Source organism: Rutidosis leptorrhynchoides, chromosome 2, assembly GCF_046630445.1.
Source record: "Rutidosis leptorrhynchoides isolate AG116_Rl617_1_P2 chromosome 2, CSIRO_AGI_Rlap_v1, whole genome shotgun sequence".
Lineage (NCBI taxonomy): Eukaryota > Viridiplantae > Streptophyta > Magnoliopsida > Asterales > Asteraceae > Rutidosis > Rutidosis leptorrhynchoides.
Genome location: NC_092334.1, coordinates 16,819,381 through 16,846,606, shown reverse-complemented (window position 1 = coordinate 16,846,606; position 27,226 = coordinate 16,819,381). Strand labels below are relative to the sequence as shown.

At 35.9% G+C, this 27,226-nt stretch overlaps 1 non-coding gene and 1 pseudogene across 1 annotated transcript; both read left to right on the top strand.

Annotated features, from left to right (window-relative positions):
- LOC139887641 (disease resistance protein RPV1-like) overlaps positions 1 to 27,226 on the top strand; it is a 103,152-nt pseudogene that overhangs the window by 45,953 nt on the left and 29,973 nt on the right.
- LOC139895506 (small nucleolar RNA R71) lies at positions 23,593 to 23,699 on the top strand. The gene has a single exon (XR_011775942.1). It is a non-coding gene; the product is annotated as a small nucleolar RNA R71 (small nucleolar RNA).

The following is a 27,226-nucleotide window of genomic DNA, read 5'->3' as shown; positions in this document are numbered from 1 at the left end:
AAGAACACTTAGAACTTGAAGATAGAACTTGAGAGAGATCAATTAGATGAAGAAAATTGAAGAATGAAAGTGTTTGTAGGTGTTTTTGGTCGTTGGTGTATGGATTAGATATAAAGGATATGTAATTTTGTTTTCATGTAAATAAGTCATGAATGATTACTCATATTTTTGTAATTTTATGAGATATTTCATGCTAGTTGCCAAATGATGGTTCCCACATGTGTTAGGTGACTCACATGGGCTGCTAAGAGCTGATCATTGGAGTGTATAAACCAATAGTACATACATCTAAAAGCTGTGTATTGTACGAGTACGAATACGGGTGCATACGAGTAGAATTGTTGATGAAACTGAACGAGGATGTAATTGTAAGCATTTTTGTTAAGTAGAAGTATTTTGATAAGTGTATTGAAGTCTTTCAAAAGTGTATAAATACATATTAAAACACTACATGTATATACATTTTAACTGAGTCGTTAAGTCATCGTTAGTCGTTACATGTAAGTGTTGTTTTGAAACCTTTAGGTTAACGATCTTGTTAAATGTTGTTAACCCAATGTTTATAATATCAAATGAGATTTTAAATTATTATATTATCATGATATTATCATGTATGAATATCTCTTAATATGATATATATACATTAAATGTCTTTACAACGATAATCGTTACATATATGTCTCGTTTAAAAATCATTAAGTTAGTAGTCTTGTTTTTACATATGTAGTTCATTGTTAATATACTTAATGATATGTTTACTTATCATAGTATCATGTTAACTATATATATATCCATATATATGTCATCATATAGTTTTTACAAGTTTTAACGTTCGTGAATCACCGGTCAACTTGGGTGGTCAATTGTCTATATGACACATATTTCAATTAATCAAGTCTTAACAAGTTTGATTGCTTAACATGTTGGAAACATTTAATCATGTAAATATAAATCTCAATTAATATATATAAACATGGAAAAGTTCGGGTCACTACAAAGACTTCCTTTGTAAGGTGGTCGTGTAGTACCAATGTGCGGTATGAGACCAAATGTGAAGTTTGAGATCCCGGAGTAAGAGAATGAAGTTGTCGTTGCGGGTGCTCCCGTAGTGAAAAATCTGGGTTGTCGTGTGTAACAACCCAACTTTTTCCGTTACTTTAGTTAACTGTCCGTTAGTTAGTTAATGGAACTTACGTGAATTTTTTTTTTTTTTTGTATTTAAATAAATTAAATGCGTACTTGATCCTTAGTGGATTACTTGAATTAATATGTTATATTAATTAGTAAACTTAATTCGGTTGACGAATTAAACTAGAAACGACACGATTAAAGTTAATCGTCTAGAAAACTTTTCAGTTAACGGAACTCAGAAAAACGATAGAATAATTATTGTTAATAATTATTGAACTTACGAAAGAAATTTAATTTATTATTTACTTAATGAATTAAACACGGTGATTTTGTTTCAACGACTAGTTAACGTTCCGGAGATTCGGTACGGTTAACGGCACTCGAAACGAACCACGCGCGAACGAGCTTTTACACAAAATGAGCCCGAGACCCGAGCCCGAGATCACATGTCCATGACCTTATACCTCATCATCCTTGGTCCCATGAGTAGCCAATGCATGTTGACTATTAGTTTTGGCACATGTTTGTTGACTATTGATTTTTAGGCCCATGTTTGTTGACTTTTGATTTTAGGCACTAAATAACTAGTTAGATAATCCTCTCATTCCATCCTAACTATGAAAAATGCAGCTCAGTCCTCCTCCCTCTCTTTTTCTTCACATCAAACATTCACACACACAAATCAACCATCAAACTTGCTTGTTTGCTCTTACTCGTTTGATCAATCTTGCTCTGATCGTCGTTCTCTACGCGTGCGTATCATTAATTTTGTGATCAAAGGTATAATTACATAAACCCTAATCTTTAAAATCTGATTTTTGTTAAAGTTTCATGGATTAGGTTGTCTATTGCTCAAGTCTTGATGTTTGATGAATGCTAGATGCGATAAATTGCTCGTTTTGATTGATTAATGCGAAAACCGAATTGTTTATTGCATGTACAGTAAATTTTGACTTTTTAAATGTATGATATTATGTGATATTCAGAATCCTTGCGAAAAACTATTGATTTTAGGCTTTGGATTCGCTTAATTTCGTTTCCGGATGATCAAGTTATGTCCATTTGAAATTAACGTTGTGTTTTTGTTGTGTAATCCGAAATCTGGGTTTGATAGACCACGAATTGGCTTGTGAAATTAATAACACTGGATAGGTAATTTAAAAACACACAATTTACACTAGGATATCATGTTGTTTACTTATGTATAACCTGAGATATGCTCGATTTAGTGAAAAAGTTGATTTATACAGCACTTGCATGAAAACAGCCTTGTATGATAAAATGTGTTAACTTCTGGATTTAAAGCTTTGCATATTTGAAATTTACACAAAAATTACTTCATCTTTCATGTAGATATCATAGGCTAATTGTATCTATATCTTCGGATAATCGCGTGCGAATGTGACTAGCGAAACTAGAATTGAATCTGTAAATTGCTCTCTGTTTTATACTCTGTTGATTGTGTTTATTGAATGAACATGTAAGCTTCTGGAATATGAATTTTAACATGATATGTGACTTATTGTTAGTTTATGTCAATCTCTAAAACCTTATGCATTGGGCACAATAGAGCCATACTTTATGTAAATTCTGATTTGAGCTGAAAAACTGAACATTCAAATTGCATGAATAAACTGTACAAATTGGCTAAACAAAAATTTCTCAACTTTTTATATGTGTTATTTTTATTTGTCCTTGAACCATGGCCACTGGTCTTGTATCAATTTCATGTCCCTAGCTCCGGTTATAGCCAAAACGAAATCAGTGCGCGGTCAGAAACTGACTTGGCAAACCATAAATGTATCCTTTCTGATTCCTGACTTTTAATTATCGTATGAGACCCTGGCTGGGCTTTTTGGAATTGATTTTGAGTATTCTTATGATCTGGAGTTTTTTATGTTTACTTGAATTTTGTACTATGAGATAATATGCTAAGTTTGCTACATGTACATGAACTTTGTGCACAACGATAAACTGAAATTGTGAAATTGACCAATTATGATCTAAAACGTGTTGTTTGACTTAGGTTTGATATGTTGACCAAAATTTGACATGAACCTACTGATGTTGACTTTAGTTGACTACTTTGACCAAGTTTGACTTTCAGTTTGACTTCGGTTGACTTTGTTTGACTTGCATGAATTAGTTGACTGTATGTTGACTTCTACTTTGAAACGCGTCGATTCGAGCAATAAGACAACTTATACTATGAAACCACACTTGTTTAAGACATATTTATTGACCAACCTAAATACATATACTTAGGTTGCATTACTCGGCTATAAACCGTACAAGTAAATTGTCCACTTTTCAATCCGAGCTTTATTCAAAGGTGAGTCTACAGTCCCGCTTTTTACATGTTTTCAGGGATGAGAATACACGCTGTTTTACTTACATTATCAAATGCTTTTTTGTGTTGACACGAGTACTATATCTGCATATTGAGTTTGCACACAAAGCCTCTAGCTTGAATACTTTAAATACCATCGGTGTAGGCACAATTTAGATGGACGGATCCGTTAGGTTGACAACCTCATCCGCTATAAAAACTGTGGTGCATTTATTTTGAACATAATACATTCGTACAAGTGTATAACATTTTTATGAGGTAAAGGCAGGTATAGTGGATTCTATACTTGGGTCATTGCTAGTATTCAGGTGCTCATAGATTATGCAAACGTTTCGCAACTTGGAGTTGTACTTGTAAAATCTCGTGGTCAAGGAAACTAAACTATATTTCTGATAACTGTTCTTCAGATACTATACAACGTTATTTAAAACTGTGGTTTACGAACAAATGAGATAAAACTTGACATGGTAATGTCTACGAATATTTGAAACTTGACATGGTATTGTCTACAAATGATTGAAACTTGACATGGTAGTGTCAACAAACTTTTGAAATGGGACACGGAGTTGTCTAACTTTTAACATTGAACCTTGGTGGTCTTCCACTAATAACCATTTTCGAAATGTATTTCTTAAACATAATGTATTGTTTACCTAAAACCTGTAGATTCACTCAACATTGTTGTTGATCCTTTTTGCGTGTTTTATTCTCAGGTATTAATTGCTTCCGCTGTAGAATATTGCTGTTACGTAGAAGTCAAGCCAAGCACTGGGACCAGAGTTAACATTCCGCTAAAGGGATTTTTGACGGGGTGTTACAGATGGTATCAGAGCTTTGGCTATAGGGAACTAGGATACATTAGTGTGTCTAATCGTAGGTCGCATTAGTGAAGTCTAGTCTATAATCGTGTGTCTTGGATGACTTTTATACACCATACATGCACTATTTGCTTCACAATACGACATGTAGGGCTACACATTACATCACGTACATATACACCCTATACCCATATGATATGGACTTGAACTAAACGTTATACTACGAATCACATACGTACACGCGACGTGAGATTTAACTAAATTAAGTTGATTACGCCATCTTGAACTTATGGAGTTATGTCGAATGGAAATGTGAGGTAGCGTAATGTAATGACCGGGATTACATTACGGTAACTCATATAGAAGTTCCGACATCGCAAAATAAGGAATTGGGAGCGAGTCAAGTAGGTTACTTGGATAAATACCGTTTAGAACATAAACCGTTTAATTTCAAATATGAGTACAAATTTACACTGTACGATTTAATTGTTATTATAACCTATAAGGAGCGTGTAATCACGTCACAATTCGTCACTACCCGACACTGTCCGTCACCCCTGATTTCTACTTGGCACTACGAAGACACTGCATGGACATACTCATCATCTTATACCACTACTCCTTGCTATTTATCGTTGGTTACTACTACTCAACGCCGCCTCTCACCACTAGTCGCGACCGATCACTACTTCTCACTGCTTATCATTTTTGATCCACCGACATCTTACTGCAATTATTTTACCAATTACCTATAGGCTAATCCTGTCGCTATCATACTTATTATATTAGATTTTGTCTGATATATTTCCTAAATTTCCTCCGTAAATTACGGAAATCTTTTTGCTATATACACGTATTCAAGGAGACAAACATAGCATCCAACACTCAATTCATATCAAACCCTATTCCAAACACATAATATGGATTTCTCATCTGATTCCTCGAGCTCCAAGGACAGCGTAACCGGAACGAACGAACCTATTAGCCATCATCTTTTCTGGATGAATTGGGGGTGGGTTCATAGTCGACTTAATCAATGGAGGCGAGAAGAAGGCGATCCCTTCCACCAACCGAATTCACCTCTTGGTGAAGAACCTGAAGCACTTACCGGCGAACCAATCCGGATGACCATTTTCACCCTCATTTCCAGGATATCCAGCCACGAATATCTAATATCCAGAATTCTAGATCTTATTCATCCACTTGTCCGAACCGCTAATCATCCCGGAATAGTAGAAGAAGTCAACGAGCTTCGCGCTCGAGTAGTGGCTCTGGAGAATATGGTGCGAAATCTAAGAGCATCAGCAGCACCAGCAGCATAACCAGCACCACTAGTACCATCAACATCACCACCAACAGCATCAGCTTCACCAACAACATCCGCATCCCACACCTGAACATCACACTCGGTACTTCGGATATCAACATCATACGCCCCATAGATACCAAGGAATATTAGTAATTGTGAGTTAAGATGTATTGACTCATTCTTCCTGGAAAAAAAAAATTATATATGTATACTTTATATATATATATATATATATATATATATATATATATATATATATATATATATATATATATATATATATATATATATATGGTTTGGAACAATAATAAATCTTTTCGTACTAAACTATTACGTGTGAATCTTAACTAGTATGTACTACTTGGTTAAATCATATCATTAATATGCTATGATGTACATCCTTCGTTAATGACTTAACAATCATTAATCACTGCTTCAGCACAATAAACTCCATTTCATAATAAACTAAGTGTATTATTCAAATACATGTTTGATTTTTCACTTCTATTTTTGATGTACTCGAAACTTTCTAGAAAACATTATTCGTGCCTTGTAAATTTCACAAGAACTCCACGAGCATCAATATCATATACCGAGGTATATCAATAAACAATGAACGATGAAGTATTGATTCATAACTTCATTAGCAAAATATTTCGCGACAATTATGAAATCTCTAAGGCTTTGGAGATTATCTTCAACCGTAAATCAAATGAGTTTAATATTATATTAACTCATTAAATCCATGATTACATCTGAAGAATAAATACGAATATATATCTTCATAAAAATTGTAATTAAAAACCCTTCTGTACAAACTATAAATTGTAAAAATATTTAACGGGTAGGTAAAACCCGAGAAATATTTATATCTCACATTAATATGTTACATTATACATTCTTCAAATTCTGATTCAATAATCAGTAACTATACTAATTACACTCACAAGATATGTGTATCCGTTCACTAAAGAACAACCACTACATATTATGATTTTGACGTATCGGAATCTAAGTAAAGCTTTAGAAAGTGTTATCTTCCTAAAGATCACTACATTCATGAATTATATTCATTTGTATTCTATGATGAATTATCACATCAAACCATCAAAATTATCATTCATTACTTTTGAAATCAACAACGCCTATTCGTCAACCATTAGATCCGTTAACGATTACAATCAGCGTTTAATCATCTAAAAATAAAATCTCTTGAAACCATCTCGGATTAATAACCAACGATTCAGATTCGTTAACCTTGAGAATGCTGACGAAGCAGCAAAAGCTATAGATGGTCTTAATGGCCAAAAGTTTGATGATAAAGAATAACGTATTGAAAAAAGCTCAGATTTGGAACTGAAAAACGGATTGAGCTAACCATGAAGGAGACCAAGGACAAATACAAGGACCAAACCTTATATTCAAAGAATCCAGGTAATTCTGGATCCGATGATATCTTTAGAGAATATCTTGCTCCGAAGTCATGCTGAATTTCTAATGGAAGATGATGATTCACAGACCTTACAATCATCATGAACCATGTTACATAACTCTTTCATTCTATTTAACTACTAAACATATCAAGGAAATATATTTCTTGATGATTCGGTCTTTTTCGAATATTCTGGTAATTTGACAAATCAAATCGTGTATTACCTTTCCTTTCTACCTTGTATATTATGATCATTCGAAACTCCATACCTACGAATTCTGGACCATTACTCGCTTTACTTAAAGTTGAGAAGAGAAAACAAGAGCATAGAGCTCTGACATATAAGGGAAAATATAAAGCCCGATAACAACACATAAATTACAAACCGTGTATATCAATACGTATTGCAACGTAAAGACACGGGAGAATTAAAAACATTATAACCCCAAGGGAATAGTAGAAGAAAACAAATTCCTCTGGTGGTAAAAGAAAAAGAAGAATGACTGTATATATGGTCAATATAATAACAAGGATCAGAACTGGATTAAGCATTTTCTAAATCTTTTGGAAGTATGAATTGAGGAAGAAAGTATAGAAGTGGTGAAGATAATGAAACAGAAGAAGTTAATTTATAGCAAAATTCCAAGCACAACAATCGAGGCAATTCACCGCATTTAATCAAAGAAAATCTCAAATTCCTTAATTACCGGAATCCAAATCTCACAGATTTCAAACGATTATATTCAAATCCCTTAAATTTAGGAGAATCAATAGTGATTACATCGAAAAGTCAAGGCGGACAACTATTACTTCAATACATCCATTAGTGACATATTCAGTCGTATTTTTACACATAACCGAATCATTTCATTCATATTCTTGATGATAAGAAATTCTATACACTTAACTGGTATTCATTACGAAACCGAACGGACCTTAGAAGTCCATCCGTATAGAGATCTCGAAAGATTATTTAATCTTATCATATTATTTGACGAAACACTCGTATATGACCAAATTCTTTTATTAAAAGAATCTATGAAGGCTTACGTCTGGAAAGACAAACTATTCAAGATAAGTATAAACTTTATTTGCAAACTTCATTATAGAATTCAAGCTCACGTTGAAACGTGGATTTCTAATGATACGAAAATATTTTATTTTCATCAATAACTGCCATCATCCAAATTTCGGGACGAAATTTCAATAACGGTGAGGTAATGTAACAACCCAACTTTTTCCGTTACTTTAGTTAACTGTCCGTTAGTTAGTTAATGGAACTTACGTGAATTTTTTTTTTTTTTGTATTTAAAGAAATTAAATGCGTACTTGATCCTTAGTGGATTACTTAAATTAATATGTTATATTAATTAGTAAACTTAATTCGGTTGACGAATTAAACTAGAAACGACACGATTAAAGTTAATCGCCTAGAAAACTTTTCAGTTAACGGAACTCAGAAAAACGATAGAATAATTATTGTTAATAATTATTGAACTTACGAAAGAAATTTAATTTATTATTTACTTAATGAATTAAACACGGTGATTTTGTTTCAACGACTAGTTAACGTTCCGGAGATTCGGTACGGTTAACGGCACTCGAAACGAACCACGCGCGAACGAGCTTTTACACAAAACGAGCCCGAGACCCGAGCCCGAGACCACATGTCCATGACCTTATACCTCATCATCCTTGGTCCCATGAGTAGCCAATGCATGTTGACTATTAGTTTTGGCACATGTTTGTTGACTATTGGTTTTTAGGCCCATGTTTGTTGACTTTTGATTTTAGGCACTAAATAACTAGTTAGATAATCCTCTCATTCCATCCTAACTATGAAAAATGCAGCTCATTCCTCCTCCCTCTCTTTTTCTTCACATCAAACATTCACACACACAAATCAACCATCAAACTTGCTTGTTTGCTCTTACTCGTTTGATCAATCTTGCTCTGATCGTCGTTCTCTACGCGTGCGTATCATTAATTTTGTGATCAAAGGTATAATTACATAAACCCTAATCTTTAAAATCTGATTTTTGTTATAGTTTCATGGATTAGGTTGTCTATTACTCAAGTCTTGATGTTTGATGAATACTAGATGCGATAAATTGCTCGTTTTGATTGATTAATGCGAAAACCGAATTGTTTATTGCATGTACAGTAAATTTTGACTTTTTAAATGTATGATATTATGTGATATTCAGAATCCTTGCGAAAAACTATTGATTTTAGGCTTTGGATTCGCTTAATTTCGTTTCCGGATGATCAAGTTATGTCCATTTGAAATTAACGTTGTGTTTTTGTTGTGTAATCCGAAATCTGGGTTTGATAGACCACGAATTGGCTTGTGAAATTAATAACACTGGATAGGTAATTTAAAAACACACAATTTACACTAGGATATCATGTCGTTTACTTATGTATAACCTGAGATATGCTCGATTTAGTGAAAAAGTTGATTTATACAGCACTTGCATGAAAACAGCCTTGTATGATAAAATGTGCTAACTTCTGGATTTAAAGCTTTGCATATTTGAAATTTACACAAAAATTACTTCATCTTTCATGTAGATATCATAGGCTAATTGTATCTATATCTTCGGGTAATCGCGTGCGAATGTGACTAGCGAAACTAGAATTGAATCTGTAAATTGCTCTCTGTTTTATACTCTGTTGATTGTGTTTATTGAATGAACATGTAAGCTTCTGGAATATGAATTTTAACATGATATGTGACTTATTGTTAGTTTATGTCAATCTCTAAAACCTTATGCATTGGGCACAATAGAGCCATACTTTATGTAAATTCTGATTTGAGCTGAAAAACTGAACATTCAAATTGCATGAATAAACTGTACAAATTGGCTAAACAAAAATTTCTCAACTTTTGATATGTGTTATTTTTATTTGTCCTTGAACCATGGCCACTGGTCTTGTATCAATTTCATGTCCTTAGCTCCGGTTATAGCCAAAACGAAATCAGTGCGCGGTCAGAAACTGACTTGGCAAACCATAAATGTATCCCTTCTGATTCCTGACTTTTAATTATCGTATGAGACCCTGGCTGGGCTTTTTGGAATTGATTTTGAGTATTCTTATGATCTGGAGTTTTCCATGTTTACTTGAATTTTGTACTATGAGATAATATGCTAAGTTTGCTACATGTACATGAACTTTGTGCACAACGATAAACTGAAATTGTGAAATTGACCAATTATGATCTAAAACGTGTTGTTTGACTTAGGTTTGATATGTTGACCAAAATTTGACATGAACCTACTGATGTTGACTTTAGTTGACTACTTTGACCAAGTTTGACTTTCGGTTTGACTTCGGTTGACTTTGTTTGACTTGCATGAATTAGTTGACTGTATGTTGACTTCTACTTTGAAACGCGTCGATTCGAGCAATAAGACAACTTATACTATGAAACCACACTTGTTTAAGACATATTTATTGACCAACCTAAATACATATACTTAGGTTGCATTACTCGGCTATAAACCGTACAAGTAAATTGTCCACTTTTCAATCCGAGCTTTATTCAAAGGTGAGTCTACAGTCCTGCTTTTTACATGTTTTCAGGGATGAGAATACACGCTGTTTTACTTACATTATCAAATGCTTTTTTGTATTGACACGAGTACTATATCTGCATATTGAGTTTGTACACAAAGCCTCTAGCTTGAATACTTTAAATACCATCGGTGTAGGCACAATTTAGATGGACGGATCCGTTAGGTTGACAACCTCACCCGCTATAAAAACTGTGGTGCATTTATTTTGAACATAATACATTCGTACAAGTGTATAACATTTTTATGAGGTAAAGGCAGGTATAGTGGATTCTATACTTGGGTCATTGCTAGTATTCAGGTGCTCATAGATTATGTAAACGTTTCGCAACTTGGAGTTGTACTTGTAAAATCTCGTGGTCAAGGAAACTAAACTATATTTCTGATAACTGTTCTTCAGATACTATACAACATTATTTAAAACTGTGGTTTACGAACAAATGAGATAAAACTTGACATGGTAATGTCTACGAATATTTGAAAATTGACATGGTATTGTCTACAAATGATTGAAACTTGACATGGTAGTGTCAACAAACTTTTGAAATGGGACACGGAGTTGTCTAACTTTTAACATTGAACCTTGGTGGTCTTCCACTAATAACCATTTTCGAAATGTATTTCTTAAACATAATGTATTGTTTACCTAAAACCTGTAAATTCACACAACATTGTTGTTGATCCTTTTTGGGTGTTTTATTCTCAGGTATTAATTGCTTCCACTGTAGAATATTGCTGTTACGTAGAAGTCAAGCCAAGCACTGGGACCAGAGTTAACATTCCGCTAAAGGGATTTTTGACGGGGTGTTACATCGTGAAACCCGGACAGTATAATTGAATGAGAACAAGTTCGATATCGTGACGAATATCGTATTTTCCCTGTCGGGAAACGCAATCGTGGAGATTGTCAGTGGATTATTCCACTTTATGGACGAATGTGAGGCGGAGAGTGTCGATTCTGATTGTCTCACATCGAGACACGCGGATGTTGTTTGTTTGCGAGAGTGTGTTCCCTAGTAATGCGACTGTTAGTTGCATTGAAATGTCGAGACCATCCTTAACGGACGGTCTAGGTAGGAAAGTTCACCCGGCGTGGTGAATATTTTTGTGAGTCGTGTGGCGAATTGCGGAAATTTTGTGATGATGATTCGCCGTTGACGGGATTTTGGTATACGAATAGCTTCTATGCTAGTACTAGGAAGCCGTATTGTATGGTTCAGAGGAGAAACCCTATGACGATGTGTTGATGTTTCGTCTAATTCGTGGTGTATTATTGTCGTCCTGGATTAATCCAGTGACGTATAGTCGTGTGTGGATCGATCGGCGGGAAAGTGGTGCTTCTTAAGTGTTATTGCGGGGTTATTAAATTTTTTTCGTTAAAGGAATGATCCGGTGTAGAGCCGGAGGGAGTTTGGTTCTTGGCCTAAAGAATATTCAGGAATGATCGGTCGAGTAGTACGGTTATGAACCGAATGAGTACGAAATTTTAAGGAAGCATGAATCCTTCTCGATTTGGATTAATGTAAGACTTGGTTCGCGGCGTAGTGAATTTAGAAGATCGCATAGGGCGATATAGTTATGGATGACGCTTGTTGCGTGTTGCAGCCATGAGAACTTGGAGGAAAATGTGGTATTTTTTTCGTATTTCCCAAATGGAAATTCTGGACGTTGAGTGTATGAGATATCGTTTATTGCGGTAGTGCACGCTAGTGATCATTAGCGTGTGGTGGTATCTTAGAATTCACGAATGATGTTATGGATGACGGGCTTTATTGTGTTTTGTAGGAATCGTGAGGTGTGACGACGATGCTTACCGGTGAATTGTCCTTCTTTTAGGACGATTGTGAAGTACGGTTGTTGTATTATGATGCGTTAGTGCACGAAGCGAGGATTCGGATGAGTTTACTACTTGTGTGACTCCGCGTTGGAAGCGGAAATGTTCGTGGGAGAAGTGCTTAACTTCTAGTGTTTGTGCGGATCACGAGGACGTGATCCAATTTAAGTGGGGGAGAGTTGTAACACCCGTTTTTCAGTTACACGTTATTTCGAGCGTCATTCGAAATACGAGGCATGTAAGCGTATATTTGGATCCCAAATAAAATTAGAGTTGATGTTCTAAAACCTTACCATTGGATAGTAAATCTCATTACGTTTCCAACGATATTTGGTTCATCAAAAACGGAGCTACGGTTTGAAAGTTACGACCAAAACAAGTTCAGTTTCAGGCTCAGTTCATTGGGACTCCGTCCAGACTTTGGGACGCCGTCCAAGAATGAAGGGTGGGACGCTGTCCGGCCATTTTGGACACCGTCCAAAGTGCCTGACAGGCCAACAGCTGTATTTTAAAGGTTTTAAAAGAGGGTATTTGAGTCTTTTCACTTGGGGGTCGGTTTTGAGCCATTAAAACTGATCCACTCTCATTCTTATCCCCATTTCACCTTCTCAAACACTCTCATCAAACCCTAGTGAGAGAGAGAGTTTCTAGCGAGAGAGAGAGTTGGGGATTTGGAGAAGAAGAAGTGTGATTCGGGTCGGGTCTCAAGAGTTAAAGTTGTTCACCTCGTTCACGGCTACGTGGTGGTAGTGTTGGTAAGCTCCAAATTCGAATTTCTTTGTTAAGATTATTGTTTGAGTTAAAGTTTGTGCTAGTTAGAGTTATAACCCATTTATTGTGAAGTTTGGGGGTTTTTGGGGAAGATTCATGTATGTAAACCCGAATTGGTGACTTAGGGTTTCAATTGATGGAATTGTTAGTTTGGACCTTGCATGTGCTAGTTAAACCTTAGAACACTTGTGTTGACTTGATTTTTGGGTGTAAACCCTAATCTAGGTTAAAATGGGTCGAATGGGTATTTTGGGTCAAGTAAGCTTGATTCGGTGTCAAACTAAGTTATGGGTCAAGATTTGATGAACCAAGTATATAAATGTTTGATTCAAGTGTTAAATGGTATTTTGGAAAGTTAGTCACTAGCCGTTAGTGATTAAAGATGTTTTTGGGACTTATGTCAAAATGGGTTGACTTAGATGGGTCAAATTTGGTAATGACTTTAATTTTGGATTAATTGGATGATAAGCAATTTTGGTTAAATTGTACTTGTTGGATGGGTCGGAATTACCACCCGTAGTGGTAATTGGTGAAGTCCACTTTATGTGTCTAAATGGGCGGTTTGTGGTGATAGGTGTAAACCCTTGGTTAAGGGTGTTGAAGTCGAATTCTCTCGTAGAGAATGTATGTTGATTGTTTGTATATCTATATGCGTATTATAGGTAAAAGGTTTGCTCGGTTGCTTTTGGAGGCGATTTACGTTTATGACTTGTGCGGGCAATTCGAGGTGAGTGGAATAATTATATGTCTAGGTATATAATGTATCTATTTGTTGTAGCGTGAAATGTGTAGTGTCGAGGTGCTAAGACACCATGTTTCACGTGAAGAGTGTAGCATCGAGGTGTTAAGATGCCACTCGGGTGTAGCATCGAGGTGTTAAGATGCCACCTAGGAGTGTAGTGTCGAGGTGTTAAGACACCACTTCGTAAAATAATGAGTGTTGCATCGAGGTGTTAAGATGCCACTCGGGGTGATGTGCCGAGGTGTTAAGGTGCCACCCTAGGGGTTAGTGGTGCGAGGTGTTAAGTGCCCTAACGGATGTTATGAACACCGATGGCATTTTCGCGAGCGCCGTTCCCTTGTACTATTGGTTAACCATGGTTATTTGTGTTGTAGCGTAAGCATATTATATTTGTTCATATTATATATGCTTTTGTTATGCTAGCTTGATTATTGGAGGTTATAGCTTGTAATTGTGATGATAAGCTAATTGTGTTGCTAGCATGTATGCGGTATGTGAGTAAGTGTTTGCAAGTAGGTATATTATATATGTATGTGTATAATTATTGCATTCACTAAGCCTCGGCTTACCCCTCTCGTTGTTTACCTTTTTACAGGTATTGTGTTATTGATGCTAGCTAGTTGTTAGACTAGACGTGCAGGAGCGGTTGGGCTTGATGGTGTAGCTTTCGGATAATTGGACGCGGATGGGGGTTTTGGTAGTCCCCGGGATTATGCTCTTGGTATCGGGTTGGGTTGTAGAGTTCTAATCCGTCTAAAGAGATAAATGGGTCGAAACTGCTACTTTATTTGTAAAACGGGTCATTGTGAGCCCGGGGTTGTAAAACTTGTTTTTATGGTGGCAATATCTTAGTTTTACTTAATATGTCATATTGTGAAAATGGTTTCGTTGAAAAGTGTCGGGGAGCGAGTTTTTCGCTCGCGTGTAAACAAAAACTGATCAGTACTTTTTAGTTCATTGGGACGCCGTCCCAAATCCTTGGACGCCGTCCCAGTTGTAAAGGCTGGACGCCGTCCCGATTTCTGGACGCCGTCCAGATGGGCAGTCACAGAAATTTTTTTTTTTGTGTCGTGTTTTTGGTAAATCAATGTTGGGTTGTTACAAAGTTTTCCGATTTAACCCTTTATCGGTGTTGCAAAATGTTTTTGTGGGTTTTGTGGGTTTCAGATTTTTAAATTTTAGCTCAAAACTTGCGGTTTTGTGTCACCCACTTGCTAACCTTGTATTAGGAAAGCACACGTCCAGTATACTTGCTCCGTATATTACCTTTCGGTAAACTACCGTCCGGTTGTAAAGGAAAGTGTTGAACAAGCAACTGTTAAGGCAATGTCTAATGACATGCATTTGATTATGGTCCAAAAACGTGTCGGATGCAATTACTATCCGTTGTAGGAGAAATAGCAAAGATCACCCTATAATTTTTCGGTCTGGCACAAGGTCCTGTCTTTGACCATGCTATGCAACCACCGTTCTTACGATTGACACCCGATTTGGTTCAGGTGACCTAATGAATTCTGATGAATTCTTAGGATTTTACGTTCAATGGTAATGAACGCGTTGAAAATAGGTTTTTAGAAAAAAATCGGTTTTAATTTGATCAAAATATTTTCTCGTTCAAGCTCGAGTTTAGATATCATTGAATTCCATGAGTTTGTAATTCTCAATCTTTAAAGTCAATCTCAAGGATTGAGTAATATCAGGCTTAAAAGCTGATTTTTAATCTTTAAGGAGATTATCCTTTCTGGGGGTCTGATTCATTAGTCTTATCAAGCTAATTTGCACGGCGCCCTCCCCATTTTACGAGACAGATCCTCTAATGGATAGGATAAGTCTGACCACTTGGCGACCCTGTTTGATGCTGAAGTCCGTGGATTTCCAGCTGATTTTCGAGAAAACTTTTCAAGGTTTTTCGTAGACTCTACAACTGGTCTGGACGACAACTTCCTGACCTAAATCAAGAAGCGCGTTTCTTTTTCTGAAGACTTTACTTCATTTTAATGATGGAATTGATTCATTGTGTAGATCCATCTTTTCTTTAATTTTTCAAATTTAATGGGTAAAACAAATTTATACAGCCCAAAGCAAAAGTACCTGCAATAAACTTCACACAAACATGTGATTCTCCCCACACTTAGCTTTTTTCTTGAATCTTTTTATTTCTGATTTAATCAAATAAATTCATAAATTTGGTAGTTTCTCAGTTTATGTTCTCCTTGAGGTAACAATAATTTCGGTATTAACACCTAGTTTTATCGTTCATAAACATATTAAACAAGATTTGAATTCATTTAGTTAAAAAATTTTAAAATTTTCACAAAATTTAGAAAATAAGTCAAGTGTATAAACCCGAGAGAATTTATAATCCCTCCCCACACTTGAGATCATGCAATGCCCTCAATTGCAATGAAATCAGAAAAGATAAAATTCAGGAGGGCAATTAGTATAGAAAGGGAGTTAAAACCTCTTTAATTAAAAAGCTGTAACTTAATACCAGTCTTTGAAAATGCGTCTTTTACCCTTATATAAACTACAAACATATATACATATTTTTGAAGTTTGGTGATAAGGCTAAAAAGGAACATATATTTCATAGTATTATTCCCCAAGAAAGACAAGATTTTAGTTGCAATTGTTCCATTTTCAAGTAATATCCGTTTATATTAAATAAGTGCGAAGACAAAAGGCGAAAATGACGATTTGAAGACACAAAGGTCCGAAAAGCTAAAAAGTACAAGATACAATTAAAGTGGTTCAATTTATTGATGAGAAACGTCTAAAAATGACAAGAGTACAAGACGCAAAACACAAAGTACACGATATAAAATAGTACGAAAGGGCGTTCGAAAATCCGGAACCGAGACATGAACCAACTCTCAACGCTCGACGCAACGGTGTAAAAATTACGAGTCAACTATGCACAAGAATAAAATATAATATTTAAATAATTCATAATAAGAATAATATTAAATAATAAAAAGTTGTTAATTGAGCATAGTTCAGGGGTCATAAGTGAAAATTCAAATTAAACTTTTGCCTATAAAAGGCCTTGTTACTCGATGTATTGGATATACCTTTTCAATGAAAAAAATCTATCTCTCTCTCCATATGTAACGTATTATATATTTATAATATTAATTTTAATTTTAATTTTAATAATAATTTAAATTATGCTTTAGTTTAGTTATGTAACAAATGATTTACGGATTATAAGTCAGAACTCTGTCCGTGTAACGCTACACGATTAATAATCACTGTAAGTTATGTTCTTCCTTTTTAAATTAATGTCTCGTAACTAAGTTATTATTATGCTTATTTAAGCCGAAGTAATCGTGATGTTTGACTAAATATTAAGACGGGGTTATTGGATTTTGTACCATAATTAAGGTTTGGGCAAAAGACCGATACTTGTGGAAATTGGACTATTGAATATTAATAGATGGGGGGTATTGTCTAATTGAGTGACAACTCATTGGAGTCTGTCGAACCTATCTTCAAATTAATTAACCTAATAATTAATAATGATTATGGTTGTCCTATTTAGTGACGTTCATATGGAATCTGTTATAATCATTTAATTAATCAATTGGCTTGGGTAATTGATTATTCATTCTGATCAAGTGGATGAATTAATATTCATAAACTAATTAAAACAGGGGTGGATTACATACAGTGATAACTGGTGTAATTGTTGACAGAAGTGATAACTGCGTCACCATTTAAATCCTTAATCAGTTGGAATATTTGACTTCGGGTATAAGGGTAATTTGACGAGGATACTCGCACTTTATATTTATGACCGATGGACTATTATGGACAAAAACCAGATAGACGTATCAAATAAACCAGGACAAAGGACAATTAACCCATGGTAATAAATTAAAATCAACACGTCAAACATCATGATTACGGAAGTTTAAATAAGCATAATTCTTTTATTGTATTTCTCATCGTATCTTTATTTACTGTCATTTTATTACTCGCAATTTTATTTACTGTCATTTTATTTATTGTCATTATTTTACGCACTTTAATTATCATCATTTATCTTTGCGCTTAAAATATAGAATCGACAAACCGGTCATTAAACGGTAAAACCCCCCTTTTATAATAATATTACTACTTATATAATTATATATATTTTGTATAAATATAGTTGTTAAAAATATAGTAAGTATCACCAGCTCCCTGTGGAACGAACCGGACTTACTAAAAACTACACTACTCTACGATTAGGTACACTGCCTATAGTGTTGTAGCAAGGTTTAGGTATATCCCACTCTATAAATAAATAAATAACTTGTGTAATTTGTAACGTATTTTGTATTAAAAATAATAGTATATTTCGTACCCTCACGACACAACATCATTTGGTATATTACCCCACACTCATATAATATTTTTGGCATACTTTAGATCAATAATATTAAAATAATGATAACAAAATTTTTCGCCCCGTCCTTTGGTAAAGCAATTTCGGTTCTACGACCTAGTGTTTAACTCACGACGAATTTTAGAAATCATTTTTTTAAACTTAAAGAAATAAAGTAAATTTTATTTTTAAATTCACACAAAACTTAAATTTAAAAAGCATATTAATTTCATACAAAACTTAAAAAAAATTCAGAATGGAGGGAGAAGACTAGTTCTTTAGTGTCTCCTAGGGAAAGACCAATCGGGCTCCACTCTCGAAATATTTTGAAACGTTTTAAGAAGGCGAGTGTTTAGCTAAAATTTCCTTGTATTCATTTGTCCTTAGGGTAGAATGCGATGTCATCTCTTTCAGTGTTGTTGAACCCTTCATAATAGAATTTAAGTCTATGACCATTCACATTAAAAGTACCACCATTCTTGCCATATAACTTTACGTATCCAGATGGAAATGCATTTTTTACTTCATACGGTCCCGTCCATTGGGACTTAAGTTTCCCAGGTGAAAACTTAAAACGTGATTGAAAAACTAGAACTTTGTCTCCCGGTTCAAATGCTTTCTTCTCTTTTAAGCGAGCATCGTGCCATTTCTTAGTTTTCTCTTTGTAAGATCTCGAGTTTTCATATGCTTGAAGTCTTAGCTCGTCTAATTCATGCAATTGTAAGAATCAATTTTCTCCGGCTTCCACAAGGTCTGTATTACATTCTTTTAGTGCCCAATACGCCTTATGTTCAACCTCGACAGGTAGATGACATGCCTTACCATATATTAATCGAAAAGGAGTGGTACCAATGGGCGTTTTGAATGCGGTTCTAAATGCCCACAGCGCATCATCTAGCTTTCGATGCCAGATTTTTGGATTATTCTTAACCGTTCTTTCTAAAATTCGTTTAAGACCTCGATTTGTGTTTTCAACTTGGCCACTCGTTTGAGGGTGGTAAGAAGTTGAGAAACGATGATTAACTCCATACTTTTTCAGCACTTTCTCGAGTAATTGATTTGTAAAATGAGTTCCACGATCACTGATTAATGCTTTTGGAATCCCGAAACGCGAGAAAAGGTTTTTAAGAAAGCTGACAACAACTCGAGCATCGTTAGTGGGTAGGGCTTTTGCTTCAGTCCATTTAGAAACATAATCGACTGCTACGAGAATGTATTTGCATTTGTTAGAAGCGGGGAATGGACCCATGAAGTCAATACCCCAAATGTCAAATACTCCGCATACTAGGATGCTTTGTTGTGGCATTTCGTCTCTCTTGGAGATATTTCCAGATCTTTGACAAGCGTCACAGGATTTTACCATATTGTATGCATCTTTGAAAATTGTAGGCCAGTAAAAACCTGAGTCAAAGACCTTCTTAGCTGTATAGCTTGGTCCGAAATGTCCACCAGCCGGTCCTTCATGACAGTGCTCTAGAATTTGTTTAGCTTCTTTGCCATATACACATCGACGAATAACTTGATCTGCTCCTATACGAAAGAGATTAGGGCTTTCCCAGAAGTAAAACTTCAGATCAGCGAAAAATTTCTTCTTTTGCTGGTAAGTTTGATTTTTAACAAGAATTCCTGCGGCTAGATAGTTGGCAAAGTCCACAAACCATGGAATTTCTTCTTCCGTTTCAATTTTCATTAGGAACTCGTCCGGAAAAGTATCGTGAATAACAGATTCGTCGAGTGTTTCTAAGTTAGGATTTTCAAGACGGGACAAGTGATCCGCAACGAGATTTTCAGCACCCTTTTTATCTTTGATTTCAATGTCGAATTCTTGTAGGAGAAGAATCCAACAAATGAGTCTAGGTTTAGCATCTTGCTTTTTGAATAAGTACTTTAGGGCTGAATGATCGGTATAAACAATTGTTTTAGATAACACTAGGTAAGATCTAAACTTATCGAAAGCAAAAACTACTGCAAGAAGCTCCTTCTCAGTAGTTGTGTAATTCAACTGAGCTCTTGTAAGTGTTTTACTTGCATAGTAGATTGGTTGAAATTTGTTATCTTGACGTTGACCTAAAACAGCTCCCAGCGCGAAATCACTAGCATCACACATTAGCTCGAAAGGTTTGGACTAGTCTGGTGATACCATAATAGGTGCATTCGTAAGTTTCTCTTTCAGAATGGAGAAAGCATTTAGACATTCGTCGTTGAAATCGAATGTACTGTCTTTCTCAAGAAGTTTAATCATGGGTCGAGCGATTTTGGAAAAGTCCTTTATGAATCGCCGATAGAATCCCGCACGACCAAGGAAACTACGAATTCCCTTGACATTGGTTGGAGGAGGAAGTTTTGAAATAACGTCGATCTTAGCTTTGTCTACTTCCATTCCAGCTCGAGAAATCTTGTGTCCTAAAACAATGCCTTCCTTCACCATGAAGTGGCATTTCTCCCAGTTTAAAACAAGATTTGATTCTTCACAACGAATTAGCATTCGTTCAAGGTTTGAGAGACATGAGTTGAAGGAGTCTCCAAAAATAGAGAAATCGTCCATAAAGACTTCTATACTTTCTTCAATCATGTCATGAAAAATTGCCATCATACACCTTTGGAAGGTGCCTGGTGCGTTGCATAATCCGAATGGCATTCGTCGGTAGGCAAAAGTACCAAATGGACAAGTAAATGTGGTCTTGTCTTGGTCTTTTGGATCAATTGGAATTTGAAAATAACCGGAGAATCCATCAAGGAAACAGTAATAATCTTTTCCCGCCAAACGTTCTAGCATTTGGTCGATAAATGGTAGCGGGAAATGATCTTTCCCTGTAGCGTCGTTTAGACGACGATAGTCTATACAGACTCTCCACCCAGTGATTGTTCTTGTAGGAACGAGTTCGTCTTTATCATTTAGAATAACATTCGTACCCCCTTTCTTGGGTACTACTTGCACAGGACTAACCCACGAGCTATCGGATATAGGGTAAATTAACCCGGCATCAAGTAATTTGATGACCTCCTTTTTGACAACTTCTTTCATGTTAGGGTTTAACCTTCGTTGCCTTTATACCACGGGTTTAAAATCTTCTTCCATTAGGATTTTGTGAGTACAATAAGCAGGGTTAATCCCAGGAATATCAGTTGTTTTCCAAGCAATTGCCTTTTTGCGGGTTTTTAAAACAGACATTAACCTACCCTTTTCGTCATTGGAAAGTTTTGATGAAATTATGACGGGTAATTGTGACGTTCCTTGGAGATAAGCATACTCCAAATGTTCCGGGAGTTCTTTAAGCTCCAAGGTGGGTGGTTCTTCCAAGGAAGATTTTATCCGGAACCTATTACCATTGGTAATTTCTTCAAAATGTTCATCTTCCCTAGGAATTTCTTCTTCTACGTATTCTTCATCAGTGAATACCTTCAACAGCTTGTCTAACTCTATATCGACATCAAAATCTTCACCTTCACCCATCGGGGTGAAATCTGAGGTGTCGATATTTAATAGTTCTTGTAGTTCTTCCTCAATACAACAATCAACAATGTCTATTTAGAAACATTCGTCATCAGGAGACATAGGGTGTTTCATAGCCTTATCTATGTTCAATATAATTCTATCCTCCCCCACACCTAAGCTAAGATTTTTCTCTTTTACGCGCATAATTGCATCTGCAGTATTTAGAAAGGGACGCCCTAGAATTAGGGGAACCTTACTATCTTCTTCCATTTCAAGAACAACGAAATCAGCAGGAAAGATTAAGTGATTTACTTTAACCGGTAGGTTTTCAGCAATGCCAATAGGATAGTTGTAAGTTCTATCAGCTAATCGTATACACATCCTGGTTGGTTTTAAATCACCTAAGTTCAATTTTAAGTACAAAGAGTGAGGCATAAGATTAATGCTTGCTCCTAAATCAGCTAATGCATCGTACATTACTGAATCTCCCATCAGACAAGGAATGATGAAACTTCCAGGATCTCCAAGTTTTGGTGGCAAATTTTGCTTTTGTAAAATTGCCGAGCATTCCTCATTAAGGAATGTGGTTGACACTTCTGCATATTTTCCTTTGTTTGCTATAAGATCTTTGATAAACCTTCCATAATTCGGTATACCCGCAAGAACATCTACAAGCGGTACATTTATACAAATTTGCTTAATCATTTCAGCAAACTTGTTGTATTGTGCTTGTAATTTATCTTTCTTCAAACGTTGCGGATATGGAATTGGAGGTTTGTATACCTTCAATGGTGGTTGATTTTGAGTCTTTGGTGCGTTTGTGGTTGGCATCATATTTTCTTCCACCACAGGTTCTTTGTCTTTTGAAATAGGAATAGGAGCATGAGGGTTTGGAATATCGGGGTTAATGGTTAACCCACTTTTCGTAGTTATGGAATTAACTTGCGAAAAATTACTTGGATTTTGAGTTTCCTTACCCTTAGGGTTTGGTTGCGTGTTGGATGGTAAAGTTCCTGATTGCCTTTCAGCAAGCAATTGGGATATTCTTCCCATATCTCTTTCAAGGTTTTGAATTGATGCTTGATGATTCCTTTGCACTTGCTCATTTCCCATTTGGACTTGATGTAATTGTCTCTTCACTTGCTCATTCGTTTCTGATTGACTTTTGACAAAATTCATCATAACTTCTTCAAAGTTAGATTTCTTCTCTACTGGTTGCGTGTTATGATTTTGTTGTTGATATGGTAATTGAGGTAACGGTTATTGTTGGAAATTTTGTTGAGGTGGAAATGGAGGTTGGTTTCTATTGAAAAAGCCAGGTGGTCCATTTCTTTGAAAAGCAAAATTCTTCGGGTTTTGATATCCTGGGTTTGCAGGTTGATAATTAGAATTCCCTCCTTGAAAATTGCCTTGTCTTTGATTGGGCATAAAATTAACTTGTGCTACTGAGTTCATTGGCCGATCATTGATATCACAATCTTTCGTGAAATGTGGTTGTCCACAGATTTCATAGCCTACTTGCAATGCTAAAACTGTTGAATTTAGTTTCTCTATTTCTCTTCCAAACTTTTTGAATTGATTCGACAGTGAAGCTATGGTTGTGTTGTTGTCTTCATTTTCTTCAAGGCTTGCCACTGTCCTTCTAGGTTGTTGATCTCTAGACGGTGTCCATTCAAAAGTATGAACTGACATGTCTTCTAACATGTCATACGCTTGATTTGGTGATTTGTATATAAATACTCCTCCAGCGGAGGAATCTAATATACCACGAGTATGTTCATCAATACCACGATAAAAAGTTTGTACTATTTGCCCTTTTTGCAATCCGTGTTGCGGACAATTTCGTAACATTCTTTTTAATCTTTCCCATGCATCATAAAGAGTTTCTTCCGCCTTTTGTTTAAAAGTGGTGATTTCAGTTCTAAGTCTTTCGGCTTTTGCCGGTGGGAAAAATCGGGTAATGAATTTATCTCTTAATTCGTTGAAAGTTGTGATAGAATCAGGTTTTGATGCTTTCAACCATGCTTTTGCGTCTCCGATTAACGAGTATGGAAAAGTTCTTAACTTAAATGCATCTGAAGAAACATCTTTGTTTTTATACAGTTCACATAAATCTTCAAAAGCTTCTAGATGTTCTATCGGATTATTATTAAGTCTTCCGTCGAATTGGTTCTCACGAACCATGTGCATAAATTGCCCCTTGACTTCCCAGTTTTCAGCCTCAATTTCAGGTCTTCTTATAGGTGCAAGAGCGAGAGGGGGAGCAGTTTGTCTGGTATTCCACATTGGTAGATCATTTGGATCAGGTATTACTTTAGCCATTTCTTCTTTAATGACGATGGTTTCAGGTTCAGTTTTGATTTCTGGTTACCCACTAATGTTTCCTACTTGTTTTTTGATATTTTTCGGTGTTTTCGGTTTACTAGTACTACCTAATTTTTTTTTGTTTTTCCTGTTTTAATCTTTTGATCAAGCCTCTTTCAGGTTCTGGATTAAGTGCAACGAGTTTAGGATTTCCTGAACGGGTCATACAATTACTAAATTGTATGTAGTATTAAAGGATTTATTCACTAAGTGTATAAACATTGAACTTTCTTGAAAATGAATTTTCACGAAAGGATCGAATAACATAAAAACAATGATAAAAACCTTTAAACAAACAGATTTTCCTTCTAATTTTGCCCACGTTTCGAATAGCCAAAAGATGCAGCAGAGGGGCAGGATTCGTTTGGTCCCAATTGTTAAAATACAATGCAAATTTGAAATAATATGGAATTTGTAAATATGTATGGAAAAATATCTAGATATTAATATGTATAAGAAAATATCTAGAATTTAGAATATGGTAGGAAAAATTTAGAAATATTTGATAGGAAAAATCTAGATATTTGTATGTGTAGAAAATATCTAGATATTTATCCATGGAAATATCTAGTTTCTAGAATGTTCCATGGGGTAGTATAAATATGGGTGATGAGTAGTTCATTTGTGTAAGGAGTGAGTAAGTGAAATGTGAAATAGAGAAGAAGTATGAAGTGAAGAAGAGTTAGAAGTAGAAGTTGTGAAGAAGTAAGAGTGTGAGTTGAGTCCATAATATTGTAATCATTTTTTTGTATTAATAAAAGTGTTCTTTGTTAAGTTTCCCGGTTAAGCCTCAGTTTGTGTTTAAGTTCTTAGTGCACTTGTGTTGTATCTATTATATGGTCGGCTTTGCCGCCTAAGTGATATATGGTCGGTTATACCGCCTGAACGATATATGGTCAACACTGTCGCCTAAGTACTATTGTGCACTAAGAATTCATAAAATTAAAGGCTAACCAATGACGTTGATTAGCCTTTAATTTTATGAAAACGTCCATTGTGTTTTAGCGGCTAACCAATGGATGATTACAAAGGAAAGAGAGTCGTGTTGACAGCCGACAATTCAAGGTTGTCTATTTCTCACATTGGAAGGACAATAATTCCAAATGAAGGCGGCTCTCATAAGCTCCAACTCGAGAAGGTGTATCTTGTCCCTGGCCTAAAGAAGAATTTACTATCAGTACCACAATTGACAGCAGAAGGGAATTATGTGCTCTTTGGACCAGAAGATTGTCCGTATTCAAGAGAGTGAAGGTGGTTGGCAATCCAATTATGCAAGGAAGAAGAATAGAGTCGGTCTATGTACTATCTGCTGAAACAGCTTACGTGGATAAGACTCGAAAAAATGAGACCGCTGATCTGTGGCATGAACGTCTTGGGCATGTGGGATACAATAAGTTAAAGGACATGATGGTGAAACGCATAGTAAATGGGCTTCCTCAAATTGATACCCGAACAGATACAATATGTGCTGGATGTCAATTTGGCAAAGCTCACCAATTGCCATTCAAGGAGTCAGCGCATCAGTCCAAGACACCACTAGAGCTCATACACTCAAATGTCTTCGGCCCAGTGAAGCAAACATCACTTGGAGGCATGAAGTATATGGTGACATTCATTGATGACTTCTCAAGATATGTGTGGGTTTACTTCATGAAGGAGAAGTCGGAGACTTTTCTGAAGTTCAAAGAGTTCAAGAACAAGGTAGAAAGTGAGCTCAATACTAAGATCTGGTGCTTACGCACAGATAATGGAAGAGAATATTTATCGACTGAGTTCAATATGTATCTTGAGAAGCACAAGATCAGAAAGCAATTAACTTGCCCTAATACTCCACAACAGAATGGAGTGGCAGAACGTAAGAATCGTCACCTTGCCGAAACTTGTCGAAGTATGCTTCATGGTAAGAATGTACCAGGTAGATTTTGGGCCGAATGTATGAGGACGGCGTCGTACGTGATTAACAGACTCCCACAAACAAAGTTGGGATATATTTCACCATATGAAAGATTATGGAAGATCAAGCCAACCTTCAACCATCTCAAGGTTTTTGGATGTGTATGCTACGTTTTCGTGCCAGATCATCTCCGAAGCAAATTTGATAAGAAGGCAATTCGGTGCATTTTTGTCGGTTATGATGAATCAAGAAAAGGATGGAGATGTTGTGATCCAAATACTGGAAAGTGTCATACTTCAAGAAATGTGGTATTTGATGAAGCTTCTTCATGGTGGTCACCTCAAAAGATAGAGCTTCCAGAATCTCATGGATTAGAAGAAGTTCCAGAAGAGAAAGAAGAACATAAAGAGCACATATCGGATCCAATTAAAGAAGGAGATGGATCGTACTCTAAGGAAACGAGTCGATGGAAAACTGGGGTACATCAATCTACATCCGAAGAGGTTCGTCCAAGCCAAATGGATGCCGAGGAGCATGTGCAAGAATTACGGAGATCAACAAGGCCAAGGCAACCTAATCCGAGGTATGCCAATGCTGCTCATGTGGATGAATCAATACCTATTGAACCTTCCACTTATGAAGAAGCAGCACAAAGTCAAGAATGGCAGAAAGCGATGGAAGAAGAAATTAATGTACTAAAAGAAAACAAGACATGAAGTTTAGTTCCAAAGCCAAAAGATGTAAAACCAATATCTTGTAAATGGATTTACAAGGTGAAGACTCGGTCAGATGGCTCCATTGAAAGGTATAAAGCTCGACTTGTTGCTAGAGGTTTTTCTCAACAATATGGGCTGGATTATGAAGAAACGTTTAGTCCAGTGGCGAAGATCACAACAATTCGAGCTCTACTAGCTTTAGCCGCCAGCAAATCTTGGAAGATGTGGCAGATGGATGTCAAGAACACTTACTTACATGGAGAACTTGACAAAGAAATTTATATGGAGCAACCATGAGGCTTTGAGAACAAGATCCATCCTGAGCATGTCTGCAAATTAAAGAAAGCACTATACGGCTTGAAGCAGGCTCCAAGAGCTTGGTACGGAAAAATTGGTGAGTTCTTGGTACAAAGTGGTTTCACAGTTGTTCCATCAGATTCTAGTTTATTTGTGAAACAAGATCAAGGAAAACTAGCCATAGT